The 20,061-nt window shown below is 42.9% G+C and overlaps 1 protein-coding gene and 1 long non-coding RNA gene across 21 annotated transcripts in view; one reads left to right on the plus strand and one right to left on the minus strand.

The window, feature by feature from the left end:
* LOC146350526 (uncharacterized) overlaps positions 1–20,061 on the minus strand; it is a 201,994-nt gene that overhangs the window by 156,861 nt on the left and 25,072 nt on the right. For 8 of the 19 annotated variants that reach the window (XR_014788754.1, XR_014788755.1, XR_014788753.1 and 5 more), the window contains one exon: positions 1–20,061. This exon is cut by the window's right edge. The exons of 4 other annotated variants lie outside the window; for them this stretch is intronic. This is a non-coding gene — a long non-coding RNA (uncharacterized LOC146350526). 7 more of the 19 variants (XR_014788764.1, XR_014788759.1, XR_014788758.1 and 4 more) reach the window with 4 other exon arrangements.
* ANXA7 (annexin A7) overlaps positions 1–20,061 on the plus strand; it is a 111,011-nt gene that overhangs the window by 15,435 nt on the left and 75,515 nt on the right. The window lies entirely within an intron of this gene.

Here is a 20,061-nt window from a genome sequence, read left to right on the forward strand (position 1 = left end):
TCTTTTTTTTTTTTCTTCTAACCTGCTACACGAAAGCACTGAAACACTGAGTGCTGAAACTCAGGACGCTGGGGGGTGATGGGCATCGCCTTATACTTGCATTTTTCAAGCAGCCATTAATCTTCGGGGAGGCGGTGGGGTGATTTGCAGGACTTCAAAGGCAAGCTTCTTAGTTTGTTTGTATTTGTAAATCCCAAGCTCAAAACAGGACACGATGAGGTACAGGGCAGCCAAATTCTTGCTTTGGCACAGGCAACAAATAACTCAGGTCAGCTTTCTTCGCTGGGGTCTCAAACAGGAAAACAGTCTTAATTTAAAGTTGTAACATCACTGACAGCGTCAGCCAGCCAGCTACACAGATCTCATTGTTTTTTAAGACAGTTGCTCCAATATCTTCTTTTCTTCTCAATCAGGTTGGGTCTCCCAGCTTACACAGTTTATTGCAGCTTCCAGGAGCATGGCAGTAGCGTGATTTTGGCTTGGCCAGGAACATGCTGTCTGGTTTCTCGGTCTCTTTAGCACACACACTTAGGCAGTGTAACACTGGACACTCAAATCAGTGAGATTTCTTCATTGCAGGGAATCCCACGGCAAAAGCTTAATGGTTACGCTCTTCAGAAATCATATAGCTGATGGTCAGTAGCTACAGGCTCTATGCAATTTTAACACAGTTCAAAGCTAAACACGGTTACCTTGACAGAGATCTTCAACGTGGTCTTTCCACTTTATTCTGCTTTGGGCCAGTCTTATGGCACACTTTTCACTCGACGAGGGGTCTAGCCTGTGCTCTGGGGGCTGATTCTTCACCTTTATTTTCTATTTTGCCTTCATCTTCTGGGTCTTCATTTTCAGTTTCCATTTCTTAGGGATTTCATCTCAATTAGGCGAGGTGATGATGTTGCACAACTCAGAACGTTGTGGGCAATTTTCCTCCCCCCCCTCTCGGCGCGCTAGGCTAACAGCTACGTCTTCGGCCTTACACTCTCACGCTCCCACGCTTTGTTAAAAGCCAGACTGTCCTGCAACATTTTTCTAATTAACAGCCTCAGATCTTGTTTTTTTTCCTCTCAGCTCGACCTTGAGCTTTTTGCTGTTTTCTCTCTCTATTCTGAATCTTTTTAAAAAAACCTTTTTCCTTCTTTGTTTGACATACATCTCAAGGGGGTGCAAGGTTTGTTTCCCCCACCACCCATAGCCTCCCTCCTAAATTGAAGACAGACACAATTAGGGAATGGGAATTGGTCAGTGAGTAAGGGGTCTCACTGGCCGACACAAGAGGATTTTTCACACCACGCACTTTGCTACTGGCCTGGGCACCCGGACGGTCAACGGTATGCGTCAGAAACCGCAGTAGCCACTCACACAATCATCAATCTCTCCACTACATCCATATGTCCCTGCCACCCACTTTTCCCACTTTTTACCAGAGCGGAAAACGGCTTCCCCAGCTTCCTCAGCTTCCTACTGAGTACTGGCGTGCTAGGTACTGGCGCCCACTCGGGGGTGTGATCAGGCCCCCCTTCTACCCGCAAGGAGTAGGTTCTTTTGTATACGTATACCACCAACACTGACCTTCTTCATAAGGCGGGGCCCTCTTTTTTTCTGCCCAGTGGCCTTTCTCCCTAAAGGCGGGGCCCTCTTTTTCCCATATACTTGCCTTTCTCCTGAAGGCTTCCAATGTGGGTTTCAACTCAATTGCAGCTGCGATACAGGCAGGGCTCAAGTTCCTTCCTCCGCTTCCCAAGGTTCTCTTGCTGCTCGCTGCCGTTTGGGCGATCCCGGTGCAGGCTTTCTCCCATTCACTCGACAAAAAGGTCGGTGGCGCCAAGAAAGGGAGGCATGCGCCGAGCTCGTCCTCCTGGTGCAGCGATCAAGAGCAGGCAACTGCCACCTGTCTGGCTCAGAGCCTGCCACATCCGAGTCACGGCACCATTTATGTTGCAGAACCCAGAGTCAGAGAGACCACAGAGTGAAGGAAAAAGAGATTCTTTATTTAACGCGCGGGCTTAAGGCTGGAATCGTTTCCAAAGAGCCAGAAGCCCCGATTTACATTAGCACATTGGTTTTATAGACATTGTGACACATATGAAACGGCTCCTCCTCCCCCTCCCGCATGGGGTTGCAATCCTCAACATTTCTTCTCTTAGCACTATTGTTTATAATACAAGAACTGGGTTATAGGGTAGCCATGATAAGGAGAGAACAGAAGAGAACAGCAGAGAACAAGATATACAACTGTATGACCTTTGACAAGATAAGGAATTCCTGTGTCTTGTCAGCTTACAACAATATATTCAAGGGAGAAAGAGCTCAGCAAGAACATGAAGCATGAGACTGCATGAGGCTACTTAGTCTGACCCCTGATATGGCTGCTACAACTTGATCAAAAAATGAGCTCAGATTCGTCTGGCAGGATTTGTTCTTGACAACTCCATGTTGGCTTCGAGTCATCACTGCATTGTTTTCAAGGTGTTGACAGATGGATTGCTTTATCATCTGCCCCAGAATTTTCCCAGGGATTGATGTCAGACTGACTGGTCTATAGTTCCCAGGTTCCTCCTTTTTGTCCTTTTTGAAGATAGGGACAACATTAGCCCTCCTCCAATCATCTGGCACTTCACCCGTCCTCCATGATTCCTCAAAGATAATAGACAGTGGCTCTGAGAGTTCTTCTGATAGTTCCTTTATTACTCTAGGATGCAGTTCTTCTAGCCCTGGAGGTTTGAACTCATTCAAAGTAATTAGGTATTCCTTGACCATATGCCTATCGATCTCAAGCTGCAATCCTGCCCCTTCGGCCTGTACTTTGCTTTTGCCATAGACCCTCTTTTGGGAGAAGACTGAGCCAAAGTTGGAATTCAGAACTTCTGCCTTTTCCTTGTCATCTGTCATCATTTTGCCATCATTTAATAACTGAACCACTATTTCTTTCCTCTGTCTTTTACTATGCACGTAACTGAAGAAAGCCTTTGTGTTGCTTTTAGCATCCCTCGCTAGCCTCAGCTCGTTCTCAGCTTTAGCCTTCCTGACGCCATCCTAGCAATTCTGTGCTACCTGCCTGTACTCATCCTTTGTTGCTTGGCCTTCCTTCCACTTCTTATATGTGCTGTTTTTTGTTTTCAGGTCTTCTCTAAGCTTTTTGTGAAGCCACATTGGATTTTTCTGTTGTCTTCCACTTTTTTTTCTTGATGGAATTGTTTGTAATTGTGCCTTTAGAATTTCCTTTTTAAAAAACTCCCATCCATCTTGCACTCCTTTTCTCATTAGAGTTGCTTGCCATGGGACCTTACTTATCACTGTTCTGAGTTTATTAAAATCAGCTTTCCTAAAATCCAGGGTACGTGTTTGGCTACATGCAGCTTTTGCTTCCTTTAGAACCAATAACTGAAGTATAACATGGTCACTTTCCCCCAGAGTTCCTGTAACTGCTACTTTATCCACTAAGTCATCTCTGTTGGTTAGGATCAAGTCAGGATTAGCTGATCTTCTAGTTCCTTCCTCTCCTTTCTGTAGGAGGAAGTTATCAGCAACACAAAGCAGGAATTTCTTGGAGGGGCCATGTTTTGCAGAGTTTGTCTCCCAACAAATATCAGAGAAATTGAAGTCCTCCATTACTACTATATCATGCTTCCTTGAAACATTGGCAGTTTGCTTTTCAGAAGTTTCATTCTCGTCTTCTCCTTGATTGGGTGGCTGGTAGTAGACTCCGACCACCAGGTTGCTTTTATTCTTTGCTCTATTTAACCCAGATGCTCTTGATGGGACTACCAAGCTCATCCTCCTGTATTTCTGTGCAGATATATGTATTTTTACATATAGTGCAACCCCACCTCCCTTTCTGTTCCTCTGGTTCTTTTTGAACAAGTTATATCCTTCAATTGCTGTATTCCAGTCATGGAAGTCATCCCACCAAGTTTCAGTTACACCTATCAAGTCATAATTTCCCTCCCGTATTAAGAGTTCAAGTTTGTTCTATTTGTTTCCCATACCCTGGGCATTAATATATAGACATCGAAGACTATGTGCTTCATAGTCTGGCTTTCTTCCTACGTGTTTCTAAAGGCTATTATTGGGCCATCGTCCATTGTTACCCCCAACTTTACATCTCCCTCCCACGTAGGATTCAGTTCAAAGCCCTCACGATGAAGTTCTTCATGCTGTGGCCAAACACATTCTTCCCAGCCTTTGTGAGGTGCAACCCATCCCTTGCCAACAGTCCATTTTCCAGGAAGTATAGCCTGTGGTCCCAGAATCCAGTGGTGCATCTGCACCACCTTCGTAGCCAGTCATTCACCCAGAGTGTTTTTCTTTCCCTTTCTCTCCCTCTTCTAAGTACTGGAAGGATGGATGGGGAAACTATCTGGTCCCAAAAGTCCTTGAGTTTCCTTCCCAAAGCTTCAAAGTCTGACTTGATTTCTTTGTAGCTCTGCTTGGTGGTATCATTTGTTCCCACATGGATGAGAAGAAAGGCACACCTGTCAGTGGGCTTCATGAGTGTAGGCAACCCTTCAGTCATGTCTCTAATCCAGTCTCCTGGGAGACAGCATACCTGGCGAGTCCATGGGTCTTCGAGACATACTTGGGTTTCGATCCCACGCAGCAAGGAGTATCCCATTGCTATTCCTCTTCTCTTGTTGTAGGCCTTGGTTTCATCGCTTCTGCTTGATAGACCTTCATCCTCTTGCTCACTCTCATGCAGATTTCCCTGTAATTCTTCCTCTGTGTAAATATGGTCCTGTTTAAACTCAGATGGGGAAGGCAATGGCAAACCACCCCGCTATAGTCTGCCATGAAAATGCCAGTGCAAGCAGCGTCCCTCTAGGGGTCAGTAATGACCCGGTGCTTGCACAGGAGGAGCCTTTCTTCTTTCTTAACCTCAGAACCTGCACCAAATGGGTCCGAAGCACCCCAGTGGGTAACCAAGCTAGTCCCAACAGATAAACATCACCACAGAACATCTCTACAGATGAGATTGTAAAGTGAAACCATATTTATGGTTTTATTGCAAAAAATTCAGGAAAAATACAAAACAAAGAAAAAGGCATGGTGGTTATATGAGCATTAGAAACTTGCTCTCCAAGTACAAGGAAAGAGAATGCAATAAAAGCAGAAGATAAATCAAAAGAATTGCAATTGCCAAAGCTGGTACTATGAAGAAGGCCAATAAGATAATGGCTTGAGTGTCTAACATTGTTACAGCTCTGCTTTCCAACTTACTCCTGTTTACTACTTGGGGTTCAAAGCTAATCAAAAACATTTCAACCTATGTATTAACCCTCCCATTACCTCCTCCTCCTCCTTACTTGAATACAAAAACTTATGCTGAAGCATTACTAAGTTCCTCTAGGCATAGGAAGAATAGAGGAAGGAGTTGGAGTGAACAGAAAACTCAAGACTTGGGAATAATTCCAGTTGTCACCTCTGAAGATGGGATTTCAAATCCCCTCTTCAGATATAATCTCCAAGTCCCAAGCTTAGAAAACACTCTAAGTCCCAAACCCAGAAATCATTCTAAGTCCCAAAGAGTATAAAGAGGTCCATAGCTACCTAAATCCATGGGTCTGGTGGCACGGCAGAAAGAGGGAAGTGGAGCAGCAGCAGCAGGAACAAAAAGCACCACACTGGAGCTCTCATTCCCAGGGCTTTTATACGCCTGCTCTGGTCAAAGGTGGGGCCTAAGGAGCAATTGGACAATCAGACTCCAGTAGAAAATGGGGTGCACGTGGTTAGAGCATTTGCTCACCAATCAGAAACAAGGTGTCCCATCTGTCTCCCATAATTTCATGTATCTGGGGAACATGTCTTGCACCATTACAAACAGGCTACTTTGAAGTGTCCCAACATACGACCCTAAGTCTACCATCTGGACATGCTATCTTGATTGACGCATTTCTCTTCTTTGAACTCCCGGTCATCTTTGGCCATCTTTGGTCATATCCGCCCAAAGGCCGCCTCCTAGTTGTCGCTCGTGCTCAGGGCTACACTTCCCCGCCCAACTAGCATTGAGTAGGGACATTCTCTTATCAGCAGGTGTACACCACGAGAAGTCAAAACAGTACTTTTCCTCCCCTCAGTAGGCATCTGAGCATGCTCAGTTCTGCTGTTCATCTCACTTAGACACTCTGCCAGCACGTCATGGCCTTGAGCAAGCTCTGTGAAACTGCTTGTAAAGACAGCTGAATTCCCCCCCCCCTTCTTCAAAGACAGTCCTGCAAAATTTCAGTTAAGAGTCTCAGTTAGTGAAATAACATCATTTAGCATAGAATCAAACTTCATGGTCTTCTTGCCCAGGGGTCAAGATTCTGGAACATAAAGCTGTCTGGGGTCTTCTAGGGGCTCTTCTTGTAAGCCTCCCGCAGATTAAATCAGCCATCTTTACTCTTTGTTAACTCTGTTAGTACCAGATTAACACTCTGCAGGCTGTCCTCCAGTCTTATCCTCAGGTACCTGGAAATGGTTCCATAGCTCCACTGCTTCCACTGGTGTAGAATGGCTTCTAGTTCTTCTCCTCCTGTCACCCTTTTCCAAGGAGTACCTCAGCATTTTCCTCTTCTGCCTCAGCTTGCTGTTGGTCTTCTAGCTTCTGGTCTTCACTTTGCTGATGTAGTTCCACCGTTCTGTCCAAGAGCAATTTGTGTTCTCTTATTCCATGGAAGGTAGACACTCGCTGCTCCAGTCCTCTTACTTTTTCTTCCAGCAGCATGTTCATCTTGCACTTGTTGCAGGTGTAGGCCATGTTGATCTCAGGCAAGAAAACAAACATTGCACAGACCTTGCAGGTCACTGCCACTGGAAAGTCTTTTCCTTCCATAGTCTTTATTCCCTTTTTGTTTCTAGCTTTTTGATTGTACTGGAATAGCCTGTGTGGAAGTGTGTGTTATAAGAAAAAGAATTAAAAAAATTATTTTAGGGGCCTCCCCCTTGACCTCCCCTGGCCAACTCCTGTTTGCTCTCCCTGTTCGCTCACTCTGATTGCATTCTCTCTGGGAGCTTGCTTGTTTGTATAGCCCCTAGACCAGCTGGAGCAGCTTCCTCTGCTCTGCTAGGAGGCGGGAAACAGGCAGGTCAGTCGCTGACTCTCAGCCTAACCTACCTCACAGGGTTATTGTGAGGATAAAATGGAGAGGTGGGGCTTCTGTGTACATACACAATTTTTAAAGTATCACTTAGGACAAGTTTGTTCTTGATCCCAGGTGGATGCAGTTTGTCATTTCATCCATACAATTATGACACTAATGAACTACTGCTGTTGTTGTTGTTGCTGCTACTACTACTACTACTACACATTGAGGCTTGGGTCTGTGGAACTCTCTGCCACAATTTGTAATGACTTTTACAATGAGACCTCGCTTGCTGCCTCAGCTATAAAATCTTTTACTGCTGCCTCCAAAATAAATCCTATAAATGTAAAAGGACAATATCATGGCCCCTATGGCAAAGGCACGGACTTTGCAGGTCACCGCCACTGGAAAGTCTTTTCCTTCCATAGTCTCTATTCCCTTTTTGTGCATACAAAAAGGCATAGGCCTTTGTATGTATTCCATCGCATTCCACCCCATCCCATGTCCTGAAGTCAAGTCATCACACTCTGTTTCCCAACCACCAGCACTGGCAGACATTGATGTGTATATCACATAGCATATCGTACAGAACATGCACGATGCTGCAGGCAAGAGAAATGGTTGTGAAGTGAGATGGGCAATAGAAAAAAGGCAATGGTAATTGAGTAGAGGTTTTAGGAATGAGAAGATAGTGAAGGAAGAGAAGGGTGGGAGTTGGAAATGTTATGGCTTAGTTCAATTTGATGGTTTAGAAAAGGTTTTTTTGGTCTGTACAAAAATTGTAAGAGTCTGTACATCTAACTGAAGTGTTGTATCCATAATTTTTTTCAAAACAATCCTGGATGCAGACACGATCTGTGATTTGATGTTGATTTTGGAGGTATCCCCACACCAATCCAGGGGAATCATGAGTATCCATGCCTCATGTCCATGTTTTATGTCATGGCAGCACCACAAATCAGTGGATCCATGATTTGCATAATGGAATCCATGGACACAGAAATGATCTGGGCGCAGAGTGGTAGGTGGCAGTAATGCAACTGAAACTCTCCCCATGACCTGAGTTCAATCCCAGCGGAAGCTGGTTTTCAGGTAGCCGGCTCCGGTCGACTCAGCCCTCCATCCTTCCAAGGTTGGTAAAATGAATACCCAGAAGGCAATGGCAAACCACCCCACTATACAGTCTGCCAGGAAAACGCCAAGGAAAAACAGTGTCCCTCTAGGGGTCAGTAATGACTCGGTGCTTGCACAAGAGGAATCTTTCCTTTCCTAGCTGGTTATTTTGGTGGCATCTTCAGTAAAAAAAATTCCATAGAACCCATGCCCCAAATCCATGTTTTTATGCCATGGTTGTTCCACGAAGCATGGTAGTGTGATTGTTACGGATTCATGTTTTTACATCATGCTTGCTCTGTGAAGTACAGGATCAAGAATTTTAATACTTTGCTCTGTGGCCATGGATGTGATCCGTGATGTAATGGTGCATTTGTGGGGACACTGTATTAAATCTAGAGGACCCATAAGGAACTGCATCTTGAATCCATTTTTTTCTTGCCATCCTGGATCTGAGAAATATAGGATCCATGCCACTGACATTGACTTGCTTTGCAATTCAGCTTTGATTTTAGATGCACTACATGTGAAATCCAGATGATCCATCAAGATCCATGCCTCACATAAATGGTTTACACCATTTGAGGTGAAGCAGGGGATCTGGGAACCAGCAGATCTGGGATTCTTTGTGTGCATCCTTGGACAAAGATGAGTTCTGTGCTTTTATGGGTGGGGGGGGGTGGGGGGGACCCAATGTAAAAATTCAGAAGATCCATATTGAATTGTGCACCTTACCCATGGTTTTATAACATAATGGCGCTATGAATCCCAGATCTATGCTTTTTGTCGCTCATTCCCTGGGCATAGATGTGTTCTGCAATATAATGGTGTTTGGGGGTATGTTTCTTGTAAAAATCAGGAGGATCCCTGCGTTGGATCCCTGTTTTTGTCCCATGGCTGTGCTCACGAGCAGCGGAGCCCTGATTTTTCTAGTTCAATCCATGGAGGCATATGTGGTCTGTGATTGGGTGGTGGTTTGGGGATTTGCTCTGTAAAAATCATATGAAATCAAGAGGATCCCTGCCTCAGATACCAGTTTTTGTGCCGTGGCTGTGCCCACGAGTGGCAGATCCATGATTTTTCTGCTTCTGTCCGTGGAGGCAGATGTGCTCTGTGATATGATGGTGTTTGGGAGGTATGTTTCTTGTAAAAATCATGAGGATCCCTGGGGATCCCTGCCTCAGACCCCTGTTTTTGTACCGTAGCTGTGCCCATGAGCGGCAGATCCATGATTTTTCTGGTTCAGTCTGTTGAGGCAGATGCGCTCTGTGATATGATGGTGGTTTGGGGGATTTGCTCTGCAAAAATCATATGAAATCAAGAGGATCCCTGCCTCGGATCCCTGTTTTGTACTGTGGCTACACCCACGAGTGGCGGATCCATGACTTTTCTGGTTTGGTCCACGGAGGCAGATATGCTCTGTGATTGGATGGCGGTTTTGTTGGTCTCGCCTTTAAAAATCATACGAAAGCATGAGGATCCCTTTTTTTATTTCATGGATCCTCCTTTTACCCAGCCTCATGAGTGTATATGAAATATGAAATTGTCACAAACCAGAAATAGACTGATCCATCCATCCGTAGTGTGCTTTTTGTGATGCAGTGTTTCTTGACACATTTATTTTAGGTGTATGTCTAAAATATGTAAAGTGTGAATATGGCAAATGTAGCCACAAACTTGGATTTGTTGCAATGTGGATGAGTGGTTCTATTTAAACAGGTCCAATCTGCAAAATATGAGCTAATACTGAAGATCTCTTAACTGCTATTGAATTTCTCTTCAACCACATCAGTGTTCACCCTTCACACCCCTTATATGCACAATCGGAGTTGCTAACAGAATGAAAAGGGTGTGGTATATAATAGCCCTTTCAAGTGTTTTGTTTATATGGATAATTCTTAAGTAATTCTTAACGCAGGAGGGACCATAGACATGCATTGCACTTCTTAATTAAACAGCCACTATCTTGTTCTGTACTTGTAATTCATATACTCATTTAGATATATAAACTGAGGGCAACATTTTAAAGGCATAAAAGCTCTATTTAAATAATCTGATAACTATGAGGAGGACAGTGTAAGCCACCATTCAAGCTGAAAAAGGCAGGATAGAAATGTAAAAATAAATATATAAATAAAATAACCATTACAAGACATTCCAACTCTGTGTTAGATTTACACCTGAAAGCTAGGCCATACAATCATGCTTGGACTCTGGTAAATCTCTTGAGAGTATAAGGTGTTGATTTCTGAGAAGATCATCTCTCTATGAGCAAGTGCATAAAGCAACAATATCATAAAAAAGCAATCACTCATGTGGATTTCTAATTAATATTTAATGAAAAGACGTTAATTGAAAAGGTGGGGGAAAATACTCTTTAACTGCCTTGAAAGTTTATATAACATGATTAGCGTACATGGAGGGAGCAATCCTATTGGGATAGGTGGCCGCCTCCAAACTCCAAACCTATCCAATGCCAGGTGGGCGGAACATGGAGGGGACCTTCTCCTCCATGCTCCAGCCGCTCTGCATTACCGGCTAGATGGCTGATTTCGGCTGCATAGCTGGAGCAGTTTGGAGCAGGGGGTTGGCCGGACAACAAATAGGAAGCTTTGTAACGATGCTTCCACCCTCCCCACCTCCAGGAATGCCCCCTTTCCTCCTGCTCTGCTCTTCTTGAGCCTGGAGCCCGGGACAATATGATCCATGCTGCCTACGAGGTAGCCGGGGAGGGGACAGGGAGGTGAGTGGGAATTCTGGTTCTTGAAAAAATGAAAAATTCTATGAAAAATTCTGTCTAGCGGCCATAGGATTGCGCCCTAAGTGATTTTACATTCTTCCGCAAAGTGAACTCTTCCTTATTTATTACATTTCTACACTGCCCAAGAGCTGAAGCTGTCTGGGTGGTTCACTTTGAAGCATAAAATAGCATAAAATAGAACATGATAAAATACAATATAAAAGTTTAAAACTATAGTATAAAATAAAAATAAAAACCAAAATAAAACCTAGCAGCAGTGCAAAGATTTAAACTACAGTAACAGATTAAAAACAACAGAAACTGAAATATGAAAATGCCTGGGAAAAGGTCTTCACCTGGCACAGAAAAGAGCAACTAGCAACGCGCATGTCTTGCACTGAAACTCATACAGAGGTTATTATGAATTTTGGCTTCCCATTTGGGAGTCACTTCTAAGAACTCTCTTTGAACGCTCAACAGTTTCAGAGAACATTATTTCTAATATTTGAAAACAGGCCAGTCCAGCTGAAAACAAACAAAACCACAACAAGGAAAAAAATCACTGCTATTCAATAGTGTCTTGTATTTTTAAAAATCTCAGTCAAGTAATCCCGAAAGCCATCTCACACGCTATAGATTTCCTAGAAACTTCCATATAGGAATTTGTGTAGAAATCCATGTGTAGATCATCAGATATGGCCTTTATGTTATGCCCTGATAATATGCTGAAACACATGCATGTATTCATTACACAAGACAATCTACAAATGTTGGGTGAATGTGGGGTTGTCGTTGTTTATATAGAAGTTTCTTCCATGTAGGAAGTGGCTCTCAGAGTCCCATCCAAATAGCGTCTTTTTGGTCTGCAGCCTCTCACATACATATGCAACTTCAGCAGCCAGGTGGTCATCCACTAAAGTGATTGAAAACTAGTCAAGTAATAACCCTATCTTTCCCATTATGTAAAATTGGGTGTGTGGGAGAGAGATTTCTCAGAACATCTCTCAGAAAAAAATCCTCTTCTGAGAAATCTCAGCTTAGTTAATACTGAATGAAACAATACTGTTATTTCATAGAGATGGATGAAGAAAGCACTGGGAGGACTGGAGGAGGGCTGGAAGGAGGACTGGAAGGAATAAGGACCAATCCCTTTGGTTCCGTCAACAATATTGACATATTAAACAATATTAAGACTATAACTATAATTGCAACTGAAATTCTCCACCCTATTAATGGGTGGTGAAATAGGGTGTGGAAGGGGGAATTCTCAGAAAATTTATCACAAAATTATATTCTGAGGAATTTCAACCTACCACTGAACAGAGCCAGTGTGGTGTAGTGGCTAGAGTGCTGGACTGAGAGTCGGGAGATCCGGGTTCTAGTCCCCACTCATGGAAGCTCACTGGGTGACTTTGGGCCAGTCACAGACTCTCAGCCCAACCCACCTCACAGGGTTGTTGTTGTGAGGATAAAATGGATGAGGAGGATTATGTACGCCACCTTGAGTTCCTTGGAGGAAAAAAGGCGGGATATAAATGTAATAAATAAATAAATAGCCAGCTCCATATGAACTCCACAGAGTCGTACTGATCAATTTCATAGTACCCCTTGTTTTTGAAGCACGTCTGGTGTATCAACTTCTTCCTTTATCTCAGAAGCTTAATCTATTTTAATTTTTTTTAAAAAATATGTCTTCTCTGGTCTTCCTGCCTTCCTTTTCTCTTCTTTCAACATTCCTTCTGGCTGCCTTCATTCTCTTTGTTCTGATCTTTTCGTTAAATGTATTTTTATGGGGCCAACTTACACCATTGCATAGCATCAGGGTTCCCCTTATGACCTGGACCCTCTGAGCAACTCCTTAAGAATCTCTTGCCTCCTTAAGAGTCCCACTTTTCCTCTTAAATTTCCCCTTCCCAGTAACGTAGGGTTTAGGTGAATGGCACTTCAGACACTTGGGTGTTAACCACAACAGTTTACTGGTAAATTAAAGCAAGCCAATTACAACTAAAGGTATTTATAGAATATAGCTGAGTGATACAAAAGGCATTAAGAGAAAATAAAGGTTGCAAAAATGCAAGTTCCTCTACCCTAGTTGCATTTTGACTTCTTCAGGCTGTTAATTCCTGCTCTGTCTTAATGCTCTGATCTTTCTGACTCTCTGGTCTTCTTCTCTCTGGCTATCTCTCCCTTTATATCCCTTCCTTCCCCAAAACCAAAAGTACTGTTTCCAACCTGAAGAAATGAAACTTAACTCAGGAAAATGAAACCAACCAGGGAAATGAAACTACACCTCAGGGATACCCCCTCCCAACAAAGGTCTGGCTTTTTACCTTGCCTTAAACCTTCACACATAGGAGATGATATCTCCCAGTATTTCAAAGGAAGAAAGAAAAACAAAAAAGTGTAAAAGCAGTTGCTCAACAGACCCCAAATTGACTTGGGGCAGTGGAGCTAGGTGAGGTTTTATTAATCTTTTCCTCTGTTCTGACTTCCCCACCCACCATTGCTATTTATTATTTATTTATTACATTTATATGCCAAATTTATATATATTAAATTTGGGGGGTGGGGGACACACAAACATAGCAATGTACCAGACTGATAAAAATACTCCACTCCTGCATAATCGTTGTCCTTAAAAGCCAGTTTGAATGAGTGTTTTAGGGTGCAACACTGTGCTGCATATTTAGAAAGAAAAAGGTCCTGTAGCCGCCATATCGGGGGTCAGACTAAGTAGCCTCATGCAGTATCATGCTTCGTGTTCTTGCTGAGCTCTTTCTCCCTTGAATATATTGTTGTAAGCTGACGAGACACAGGTATTCCTTGTCTTGTCAAAGGTCATACAATCGTATATCTTGTTCTCTGCTGTTCTCTTCTGTTCTCTCCTTATCATGGCTACCCTATAACCCAGTTCTTGTATTATAAACAATGGTGCTAGGAGAAGAAATGTTGAGGACTGCAACCCCACGTGGGAGGGGGAGGAGGAACCGTTTCATATGTGTCACAATGTCTATAAAAACAATGTGCTGATGTATTTCGACATCAGGGTACAACTCCCCAGAGTAGCTGGTAAATGCTGGGAGTTGTAGGACTTTTTTCTATCTAAACATCTATAGGATTGCAGCTTTAGTGTTTGATGCTGATTAGGAAAACTACATGGGAAGTAAAGGGTTAAACCACATCTGTCTGTCTGTCTGTCTGTCTGTCTCTCGAGTTATTACCCTGGCCGCTTTTTTTAAATGACCAATTTATTTCATTTTCTCATAATAAAGTAAAACAGTATATTTTATTTAAATATGGCTGATTTCTGTTACACTCTTCAGTTAGCAGATCCAATTTGTAACAAAAATGTCTATTTTTCTCTTTCACTCTTATTTAGCTTGTCAGTTTTGCCATTAATGCATAGCCATATAACTTCTCAAACTATTCAGTGATTGATGGAATTTCTCCTTGTTGCCAAGATACGGTGTATGTTGTTCTAGCTGCTGTTATCATATACTCTACTAACTGTTCTTAGAATATATTTTATCTTTAAGACAATAAACATAGTGGATCTGTTTTGGATATTGTAATCTAATATTTGTTCTATTGCATTTTTTAATATCTTGTCAGTATTTTTGCCATTGATGATAACTACGAAAGATGAAAAAATGTCTTTCTGCCAGTCATTAATATCCCACAACTACTGTAATTTATTATTTATTTTATGCCAGTTCCCCGAAACTGACCAATCCTATGGCTGTCCAGCTGCTGTCTAGCGGCCTTAGGATTGCAACCTAATTTGATAATCTGAAAGAGACCCTGACAAATAATCTTTATTTGTAGATTATTGTGAAAAGGGGAGTCATCTGATCCCATTATTGGAATTTATTTTCATTTTCCATTCGTGGTGTGGCAGCAGGCAATTTACTTGATATGATGCAGATTTTCTACCTCATACTTCTTTACCAAATATTCTTGTCCCTGTGTTCCTTGTAAGTTGCCTTTAGTGCTATGATTTAAAATCTGGCTTTCTTATGCTTATGCTGTTTTATTGATATCATTCCTTTTTTAAGGCTTTTGTAAATGGAAATTAACATAAGAATGCCAGCAAAGCAAAAGTGTTCCATTGCTTCCCAAAATAATCGTTAATCAGACTAAATCCACTTTGCTATGATTCATAGAAAAGATTATAGTTTCAGAAAATACGTAATGGTTTTTCCTTTAATGAAAGTAATGTTACAGAAACGAAAGTGAAAGGTTACTTCTAGATTCTGAAGATGTTTGGCTTGTGTGAGTATTTACCACAGTTTTAGAAATATATTTTGGATTTCATTTTATGCTTACATGATTTGCTAGAGAGCAAACTGTAGAAAGGACAGAAAGTGCCAAGAGCATCTGTTAATGAATAAGCAGCCAATGAATAAAACTTTGACATGTGAAATAGAAGCAGTGATTCCTGGGGCTGATGTAATTAACAGGCCCAACATAAATTAGAGGAAATGGAGAAGGGTCCCACACAAAGCAAGGAGTGAGCAACTTCATTGCCAACTACAGTGCTCATGACTTTGCCAAGTAAAAGCAAAATGAATAGAGTGCATATTCTCATTCTCTCTCTCTCTCTCTCTCTCTCTCTCTCTGATTTAGAAACGTTACCACTTGGCAGCTGTGAACCCCATAGCAGTGGTAGTGCAGGAATCTATAGATTTTGGCTTGGTAGCTAGTACCCAGCATGTGCCAACAAATTTAGGTGCAGGTGGGATTTCATATTGCTTTGAGGTTAGGAGCAAGAAGAAGTAGGATGAGCTACTTCAAAGCTCAGTATGAGGAGAATCCCCTTCTAGGAGGAGGGGTATCTCATATCACACTGAGCTTTGGAGCAGGTTGTCCTTGTTGTTTCTTTGTCACACAGCCTCCTTCCAACCTGTGCATTGGGAAATGTTCGGAGCAGGCTGCCTGCTCCAAAGCTCAGTATAGCATAAGACCTTTCCATCCCCACAGTAGAGGAGAGAAAATTTTCCCATATTGCAATGTAGTTCCCAGGTTCCTCTCCCCACAGAGAGCTAAAAACATTTGACTTGTGGAGTCAACTTGTGGGGTCTTGATACAGTGATAAAACTGCTGATGTGAATACACATACACTACATCTTCGTTGCTCCTCTTCCAAGATTCTGAATATGAGAACTGTCTTATGTAATTTTCACTTCTGTGTTCCTTGTAGCAAGCTGTTAATAGACAGGGCAAAACATCAAAACCTTAATTCACACTGAAGTCTCGCAGGCAAAATTAATAAACTCTTTTAGTTCCAGTGTCCTCATGTTTTTGTGCTTAGTTCACCCTCTCTGGGTTTGAACGATCTCAAGGAGTGCAGACTGGTAGGTAGCAAACTCTGCTAGCTTGTCACTGGAAGAAAAGTGTGCTCCAGTAATAGTTCTTCCATTCTCTTAATGGTTAAGACAAGTCAAGTTTATTAATATATCATTTTCCTGCATTACTACATTTAGTGGATTCACAACGTACATAAACAAAATAGTATTCCACAACAAATCAAATTTCTTATAAAAATGAAGAAACAAAATCACAGAAAAAAGAATTTAAAATAATCAGTACAATAGTGAATTCCTAATGGTTCGTTAGCTGCAAGGACATTTCCAGAAAAGCAATGGGACAAACAAGGTACCGTCAAGGGATTTCTTATAAACTTAGGAAAAGCTTCCACTGCACAATAAGCACCCACTTGCCACAGATACACAGTACAGAGGGATTGTCTTTTCTGTATGTTATCTAGAAACCCATTGTCTTCATTAGTCAGTTTTGTATAACAAAACAGTTTTATTTTCCATAATGTAATGACATACAGTGGTGGATCCATTCCAGACTTACTCATACTTTGAGTAGACCCATTACAATCAGTGGGACTTAAATTAGTCATGACTAATATAAGTCCCAATGATTGCAATGGTCACCTGAAGTATGACTAAGGATGTATCCAGCACATTTATTTTTCAGTTCCTATATTAAATGCTGTTGTTTATTCGGTCATTCGCTTCCGACTCTTCGTAACTTCATGGACCAGCCCACGCCAGAGCTTCCTGTCGGCCATCGCCACCCCCAGCTCCCCCAAGGTCGAGTCCGTCATCTCCAGAATATCATCCATCCATCTTGTCCTTGCTCGGCCCCTCTTCCTTTTGCCTTCCACTTTCCCTAGCATCACCATCTTCTCCAGGGTATCCTGTCTTCTCATTATGTGGCCAAAGTACTTCAGTTTTGCCTTTAAGATCATTCCCTCAAGTGAGCAGGCTGGCTTTATTTCCTGGAGTATGGACTGGTTGGATCTTCTTGCAGTCCAAGGCACTCTCAGAATTTTCCTCCAGCACCACAGTTCAAAAGCATCTATCTTCCTTCGCTCAGCCTTCCTTATGGTCCAGCTCTCACAGCCATCGGTTACTGCGGGGAATACCATTGCTTTAACTATGCGGACCTTTGTTGTCAGCGTGATGTCTCTGCTCTTAACTATTTTATCAAGATTTGTCATTGCTGTCCTCCCAAGAAGTAAATGTCTTCTGATTTCCTGGCTGCAGTCAGCATCTGCAGTAATCTTTGCTCCTAGAAATACAAAGTCTGTCACTGCCTCCATGTTTTCTCCCTCTATTTGCCAGTTATCAATCAAGCTGGTTGCCATAATCTTGGTTTTTTTGAGGCTGAACTGCAACCCAGCTTTTGCACTTTTTTCTTTCACCTTCGTCATGAGGTTCCTCAGCTCCTCCTCGCTTTCAGCCATCAAAGTGGAATCATCTGCATATCTGAGATGGTTAATGTTTCTTCCAGCGATTTTAAATCCAGCCTTGGCTTCATCAAGCCCAGCACGTCGCATGATGTGTTCTGCGTACAGGTTGAATAGGTAGGGTGAGAGTATACAACCCTGCCGTGCTCCTTTCCCAACCTTAAACCAGTCCGTTGTTCCGTGGTCTGTTCTTACCGTTGCTACTTGGTCGTTATACAGATTCCTCAGGAGGCATACAAGATAACTTGGTATCCCTATACCACCAAGAACTTGCCACAGTTTGTTATGATCCACACAGTCAAAGGCTTTAGAATAGTCAATAAAACAGAAATAGATGTTTTTCTGAAACTCCCTGGCTTTCTCCATTATCCAGCAGATATTGGCAATTTGGTCTCTAGTTCCTCTGCCTTGTCTAAACCCAGCTTGTACATCTGGCAATTCTCGTTCCATGAATTGCTGGAGTCTACCTTGCAAGATCTTGAGCATTACCATACTGGCATGTGAAATAAGTGCCACTGTTTGATAGTTTGAACATTGAGTACAGGCAGGTAGCACAGAATTGCAGGGATGGCGTCAGGAAGGCTAAAGCTGAGAATGAGCTGAGGTTAGCGAGGGATGCTAAAAACAACAAAAAGGCTTTCTTCAGCTATGTGCATAGTAAAAGACAGAGGAAAGAAATGGTTGTTCAGCTATTAAATAAGGATGGCAAAACGATAACGGATGACAATGAAAAGGCAGAGGTGCTCAATTCCTACTTTGGCTCAGTCTTCTCCCAAAAGAGGGTCTAAGACCCTCCTGGCAAAGGCGAAGTGCAGGCTGAAGGGGCAGGATTGCAGCTTGAGATCAATAGGCAGATGGTCAAGGAACCCCTAATTACTTTGAATGAGTTCAAATCTCCAGGGCCAGATGAACTGCATCCTAGAGTCATAAAGGAACTGGCAGAAGAACTCTCAGAACCGCTGTCTATTCTCTTTGAGAAATCATGGAGGACGGGGGAAGTGCCAGATGACTGGAGGAGGGCTAATGTTGTCCCTATCTTCAAAAAGGGTAAAAAGGAGGAACCTGGGAACTACAGACCAGTCAGTCTGACATCAATCCCAGGGAAAATTCTGGAGCAGATGATAAAGCAATCCATCTGGAAGCACCTTGAAAACAATGCCGTGATTACTCGAAGCCAACATGGATTTGTCAAAAACAAGTCCTGCCAGACAAATCTGATCTCATTTTTTGATCAAGTAGACCCCTTGTAGACCATGGGAATGCTGTAGACATCATATACCTCGACTTCAGCAAAGCTTTCGACAAAGTGCCCCATGATCTCCTGATGAGCAAACTAGCTCAAAGTTGGCTAGATGAAACAACGATCCGGTGGATCCACAGTTGGCTACAGAATCGGACTCAAAGAGTGCTAATCAATGGGACCTTCTCAAACTGGGGAGAGGTAACGAGTGGGGTACCGCAGGGCTCAGTCCTGGGCCCAATGCTCTTCAACATTTTTATGACTGACTTGGAGGAGGAGGTGCAGGGAATGCTGATCAAATGTGCAGATGACACAAAATTGGGTGGGATAGCTAATTCTTTGGAAGACAGAAACAAAATTCAAAGTGATCTGGATAGACTGGAGCGCTGGGCAGAAAACAACAGAATGACATTTCATAGGGATAAATGCCAAGTTCTGCACCTAGGAAAAAGAAACCAAATGCACAGTTACAAGATGGGGGATACGTGGCTCAACCACACTACAAGCGAGAAGGATCTTGGAATTGTTGTCAATCACAAGCTGAATATGAGCCAACAATGTGATGTAGCTGCAAAAAGGCAAATGCTATTTTGGGCTTCATTCATAGAAGCATCGCTTCCAAATCCCGGGAAGTACTAGTTCCCCTCTACTCAGCACTGGTTAGGCCTCATCTGGACTACTGTGTCCAGTTCTGGGCACCACACTTTAAGAAGGATGCAGACCAACTGGAGAGGGTTCAGAGGAGGGCAACAAAGATGATCAGGGGACTGGAAACAAAGCCCTATGAAGAGAGACTGAAAGAACTGGGCATGTTTAGCCTTGAGAAGAGAAGTCTGAGGGGAGATATGATAGCACTCTTCAAGTACTTGAAAGGTTGTCACAGAGAAGAAGGCCTGGATCTCTTCTTGATCATCCCAGAGTGCAGGACATGGAATCATGGGCTCAAGTTACAGGAAGCCAGATTCCGGCTGAACATCAGGAAAAACGTCCTGCCTGTTAGAGCAATACGACAACGGAACCAATGACCTAGGGAGGTGGTGGGCTCTCCCACACTGGAGGCGTTCAAGACGAGGCTGGACAGCCATCTGTCAGGGATGATCTGACTTGGATTCCTGCATTGAGCAGGGGGTTGGACTTGATGGCT

This window comes from Heloderma suspectum, chromosome 3 (genome assembly GCF_057233095.1).
Source record: "Heloderma suspectum isolate Gila_16-S chromosome 3, 16-S_ref, whole genome shotgun sequence".
In the NCBI taxonomy this organism is placed as follows: domain Eukaryota; kingdom Metazoa; phylum Chordata; class Lepidosauria; order Squamata; family Helodermatidae; genus Heloderma; species Heloderma suspectum.